The following is a 6,578-nucleotide window of genomic DNA, read 5'->3' as shown; positions in this document are numbered from 1 at the left end:
AAATAAACCACGGGGCATGTTCTCAGTTAAATTGAGAAGATCATTATATGGGCTAAAACAATCTGGACGAATGTGGTACAATCGTCTCAGTAAGTATTTATTGAAGGAAGGATACACAAATGATCCTATTTGCCCATGTGTGTTTATTAAGAAATCAGAGTCTGGATTTGCGATAGTGGCAGTATATGTCGACGACATGAATCTAATTGGAACTCCTGAAGAACTCCACAAGACTGCTGATTATCTCAAACGTGAGTTTGAGATGAAAGACCTTGAAAAGACAAAATATTGTCTTGGCTTGCAGATTGAGCACAGTGCTAATGGAATTTTGGTGCATCAATCAACTTATACTGAAAAAGTATTGAAACGGTTTGGCATGGATAAAGCCCATCCACTTAGCACTCCAATGGTCGTTCGATCGCTTGACACTAAGAAAGACCCATATCGTCCAAAAGGGGATGATGAAATGGTCCTTGGTCAAGAAGTACCATATCTTAGTGCAATAGGTGCTTTATTGTACCTAGCACAATGTACCAGACCAGACATATCATTTTCAATAAATCTGTTAGCAAGGTACAGTTCTGCTCCAACAAGGCGACATTGGACCGGCATCAAACATGTTCTACGATCCCTTCGTGGGACAACAGACATGGGCTTATTCTATTCCAGTGAATCGACCAACGCCCAGAGTATTGTTGGTTATGCTGATGCAGGATATCTCTCTGATCCACATCAAGGACGATCATAGACTGGGTATGTATTTACATGTGGAGGAACTGCAATCTCATGGCGCTCAACGAAACAAACACTAGTGGCCACATCTTCCAATCACTCAGAAATACTTGCCCTCCATGAAGCCAGTCGTGAATGCGTTTGGTTAAGGTCGGTGATCCATCACATCCGAAGCACATGTGCCCTACCCTCAGCAACAGACACTCCAACAATCTTGAATGAGGACAATGCAGCTTGTATTGCTCAGATCACATGAGGGTATATCAAGGGTGACAGGACCAAGCACATATCACCAAAGTTTTTCTATACACATGAGCTCCAGAAGAGTCAAGAAATCAAAGTCGCGTTTACGGAGAAGGGTGTTCTCATTATGATAATGTTTGTTTACATTTGTACAAGGGGATTAAACCCAAATATAAAGATAACAAGTGAGAAACCCAGCCCAGAGATGGATCCAGAAGAGAGAGTCCAAGGCCTATGGGTCCAGATCCAAGACCCGGATCCCCTTCTAAGGAAAGAGCATTCTTCTTTTATAGGTGAGGGGGAGTCTCCATCTCTTGTAGTTTTCCAATGTGGGACTCCTTTTGCTCGGTTAGTCACGGTACAAACAGTAGTCCCCCAAGTTCGCGAGTAAGAAGGTACTTCTTGGTCGGGGACTTGTAATTTTAAGTGCACTGGCTGAGCAACACCACAATTCATCTTCCAAGCTGTATAGTGCACTGCCCATAGTCCCCCAAGTCCCCGGGTAAGAAGGACATTTGGAAGGGAAAGAACTTGGCACGAGGGTGCCGAAGGCACAAAGTTGTATGTCGCAAGGCGATGGGCCTAGGCACGAGGGTGCCAAAGGTGACACAATGCTTGCATGTTTGCAAGGCGATGTGCTTAGGCACGGAGGTGCCGAAGGTGACACAAGGTGTGGCTAGGCACGAGGGTGCCAAAGGCAACACAAAGCTAGTATGTTGCAAGGTAATGTGGCTAGGCACGAGGGTGCCGAAAGCATAAATCTTGCATGTCGCAAGACGATGTGGCTAGGCACGGGGGTGCTGAGGGCAAAGGGATGCCGAAGGCACAAAGCTTCTATGTCGCAAGGCGATCTGGCTAGGCACGGGGGTGCTGAAGGCACAAAGCCTGTATGTCGCAAGGCGATGTGGCTAGGCACAAGGGTGTCGAAGATAACACAGAGCTTGCGTGTCGCAAGGCGATGTGGCTAGGCACAGGGGTGCCGAAGGCACAAAGCTTGCATGTCGCAAGGCGATGTGGCTAGGCACGAGGGTGCCGAAGATAACACAGAGCTTGCGTTTCGCAAGGCGATGTGGCTAGGCACAGGGGTGCCGAAGGCACAAAGCTTGCATGTCGCAAGACGATGTGGCTAGGCACGGGGGTTGGGTGTTAGCTTTGTCGAGCTAGGCTTCGGCAGAGGCTGGGGAATTGGAGCTTCGGCATGGGACCCTTGGGGAGTATTTTGTGAGCCCCTTTATTCTTTTGCATAGCACTTGCCGTTCGGCGAGGGGCCACCCTTTTTTTTAAAAAAAAAAAAATTTACAAACTGATGAGCCCATGGCAGTCTCGACAAGGGACCAGGATGGACTTGGGCTACGGATTGAGCTTCGGTAAGGCGAAAAGACTGACCATTTTCTGCTGGGCCTTTCAGAGTAGGCTGGGCCATGACACGGACCGCACAGTAGCCTAGGGTTTGAGGATGAGAAGGGTCCGCCCCTTTTGCCTGTAGCTTTGGTAGGGTCTTGAGCTGCGTGTTCAGAGCTGGGCCGTTGGTAGGAGGCCTTCCGTTCGGCAAGGCTTGGTGCTGGTGTTTTTGGAGACAAGAGGTGTGCGAATAGGACTAGGCCTTTGGTCAAAGAGTGAGAACTTTTGGTATGTGCTTGGAGTTGGGCCTATTGGGAGGAATTTCTCACAAAAGGAGCAAGCACATGTTAGCCGTTACACAGCCCTTGCCGTTCGGCAATGATGACTTTGGGGAGAAAAATTTTCGCAAGGCAAGGGGCTGGACCATTGGGGTTGGACCATTGGGGCTGGGCCCTTGGTGTGTTGTTAATAGTCGGGGTTTTGGAAGTGTACTTCTCTTATAAGCCTTGCTGTTCGGCAAGGTCCCTTTGGGAAAGGTGGGTATTCTTACGAGCAAGGGTAATTCGGCAGAGCTTGGTCAGTGTTCCCCTTCGGCAAAAGGCTTCGACAAGGTATGAAAGAATGTTTGGAGGAGCTCATATTTTGCATAGGCCGTTGCCATTCGGCAGTGGCCTCCGAAATAAATAGGAACCACGAGTCTGCGAAATCTCAGCCCCCGAATTCCTTCGAAAGCACCGGTCCCATTTTGCGACGTCCATAGCTTGAACATATATGCGAGCCTCCTTTCAAATCCCCGGTAAGAGATATCAAAGAGAGCTGTTCAACCCTTGCCGTTCGGCAAAGGTGCATTGAGAAAATTTTGAGCTTCTTGTGGTGGCTTCGCACAGACCTTCGGCAGGTGTCCTTGCGAGAGGACCATGAGGTTTCACGGGTGCGGCAGATTTGATCGGTAAGAGCTGATATCGTTCGACTAGGATCTGGGTCCTTGGTTCCTGCGACGAGTTGGGGCTGGGTCTTTGGTGTCGTGCCCCCATTTGTTTTTCCTCAACCCTTGCCGAACGGCAAGGGTCGATTGGATTTTTTTTTTTTTTGAGGCCTCTTGTGTCTTCGGCAAGGTGTGATCTAGGCAGTTTCAGCAGGGTCATTTGGTGACAAATTTCGGGGAGCTCCGAGATCTTCTTCACAATTCTTACTATTCGGCAAGGGACTAGGTTCGTGAGAGGACCGTGTAGTCTCATGGGTGTGGCAGATTGTCGTGCTTGATCTTCGAAAGAAGTTTTGTTGGAGGGCCTCACAGCTTCTGCACAACCCTTACCATTCGGCAAGGGAGCCGGGCCGGGATTGGAGCTTGGTGGTTTCGGCAAAGGGTGAAAGCTGGTGGAGCTGGGTTCGCAAGGGCTGGGCCTAAGCCTGCAATTCCGGTGCTTCTTGGAGCTAGTCTTGCTTCGGTAAGGAGGACTTGGATCAGTTTTGGTCTTGTGGGTTTGCAAGTCCCAACGTTAGGCAAGTGGTGAGCTCGTTGAAGCAATTCTTGTGAGGTTACTGCTAGACTCGCACCGGACTTGCCGTTCGGCAAGATTAATTGGGAAGGTTTTGTTACTTTGGAGCCGGGCCTGCTTTGGAGCTGGGCTTCACGAGTTAGCGATTTTGGGGAGCCTCCTTGCCTTTTGCATAGTTTTGCCAAAGGGTAAGGCATCACCAATAGGTTTTGGGTGCCTTGAGAGGTTGTGGCAGAGATGGGGAGGAGATAGTGCGAGGTGGCGGCGGTCCATGCTCTGGTTTTTGGAGAAACATAGCATCGCAGAGAGCTGCTTCTTCTTCTTTGTTGTTTCAGGTTTGGCCAATTGGTTGACTTGGCTGATGGAGTTCCGAACGGCATTCTGCCACTGTCAATTCGTAGTACATTTATCCACATTTGCTGAATTATGTTCAACTCGCTAGCCCTTAAATCATAGAATGACAGTGTGCCAAGCTTCTGATTTAAGTGATGGAGGGTGCTGGGTGCCTTGAGAAATTTCTTGGCGGGGTGTGCCATATTTTGGAGACAATATGTGAGGTGCCGATCTGAAGCTCGTACTTTGTCTTCAGATGGTGGGATTTTTGGTGGCTTCCTTTGTGCCTTATGTGCATCAGCATGTTGGGCTGTAATTGGACCGATGTCCATGTGTATTTTCACCATGTTGGCCCACCAACGGCTTTTATTCTAACCACAATATAGGCTTTGTTTATTCTCATATATGAAGTTAAATTGGCTTGTAATAAATATGGTGTGCTTGCAAGTACATTGAAATAACGAAATGCAAAAAAGGAATCTTATCTTTTGGGGAGGATGCATGTGGGCATCCTTCGTATTGAAACATTGGTTTGCTCCTTGGCCATGCAAAGTGGCGGCAAGACATTCATTTAAATAATTGAAATTGAAACGTGGGCTTCCTTTTGGATTGAAATGGTGGCTTGTTCCTGGCTATGCAAGCCATGCAAAGTGATATTCTAGATGAATATTTGGCAGCCTTTAAACTGAGACTCCCCAAAGTATCTGAAAGGTGGGTTGCTTCAGCAAATACATGTCTTCGGCATATTGGTGCCTCGAGATCTCATTGTGGCTTCAGCACGTATTGTGTTAAACGATAAGCTTAAAAGGTGATGATTGAAAGGGTGCCAAAGGGCACTGAAGGAAGGGAGAACGACAAAGGCTTCTTGTGCCAATTCTCACAGACGGCGCCAAACTGTTGATGCTCAAAATGGTTAGGCCAAGGTTGAGTCCAACTTAGTGATGAGGTGTGATGAATGATGGATGAAGGTGAAGACCTTCACCAAGTGTGTGAGGATTTGGGCAAGCGATAAACATATAGAAGACAAGATATACGTGGTTCACCCGAATGATGGGCTACGTCCACGGAGAAGGGTGTTCTCATTATGATAATGTTTGTTTACATTTGTACAAGGGGATTAAACCCAAATATAAAGATAACAAGTGAGAAACCCAGCCCAGAGATGGATCCAGAAGAGAGAGTCCAAGGCCTATGGGTCTAGATCCAAGACCCGGATCCCCTTCTAAGGAAAGAGCAATCTTCTTTTACAGGTGAGGGGGAGTCTCCATCTCTTGTAGTTTTCCAATGTGGGACTCCTCTTGCTCGGTTAGTCACGGTACAAACAGCATTCAAGAGTCCTCTAACATAGGACATATGCGCGTTGTACTCTTTTTCCTTCGACTAGGATTTTTCCCACCGGGTTTTTCCTAGCAAGGTTTTAACGAGGCAACATAAACGCATTACCCTTATGTCCCAAATAAAGTTGTACTCTTTTTCCTTCACTTAGGTTTTTTCCGACTAGGTTTTTCCAAGCAAGGTTTAAATGAGACAACCAATCTAGGGACATGTGGTCTTCAAGGAGGAGTGTTATAAAGAAGTGAAGCCCACATAGATAAAGCTAGAGGGTATTAGTTAAAATATGGAGATAAAGCTAGAGGGTATTAGTCAAAAGATGAAATAATAATGTTGGGGGGAAATCATTATGTCTCCCTTAAAAGCCATTTGCTTTGCCTATAAATAGGCATAATATTTACTTGTAAACACACACGAATGAGAGAAGAGAATAGAGTGAGAGTCAGAGAGAAGAGAAAGAGTGAAGTCTATCTAAGGAGAAATTTTGTCAGTGTAAACACCACAAAGAGAAATATAATTTCACTCCCAATATTACAGTGGTACTTCTCATACTCCGATTACTCTAGTTTTATAACACTTTCCTAATTCTTTACTATATCTAATTCCTTGTAAAACCTTCATATGTAAACTCCTATATATACCTCCTTATGGAGAAGAATAAAGAACAACCCAAAGTATTCAAACCATATTCATATTTCAACATAATCAAGTGTTCAGATTTTAACTATTATTTATTTTAAAAAAATCCCCTAAATGCAGAGGCTCTGTTCCAAGTTACCATCCCTAATTCTATCGATTGATCCCTAATTCTATCATAGTTGCTACGAGTTTGGACAAAGGAAATTTCCAACTTCAGAGTAGACACCTTTTTCACTCATATAAAGTTGCACCCATTGGTCGTTAAACAATCTTGGTCTTGGGGTCTTTTATTTTTTATTTTTCATCAAAAGCTTGACTTTGAACATGAGCAAGCCGAGTTTGAACTGGCTACTATTTTGGTCCACAAATCTTGGCCGGCATGAAAATGATGCCCTGACCAATCCTTTTACCTCTTCAACGACGTAAATTAATTTCTCTCACAAGCTTGACTTTGAAGAG

The sequence above is a fragment of the Prunus dulcis genome, chromosome 3 (genome assembly GCF_902201215.1).
Source record: "Prunus dulcis chromosome 3, ALMONDv2, whole genome shotgun sequence".
NCBI classification, from domain to species: Eukaryota; Viridiplantae; Streptophyta; class Magnoliopsida; order Rosales; family Rosaceae; genus Prunus; species Prunus dulcis.
This window is presented reverse-complemented; position numbering follows the sequence as displayed.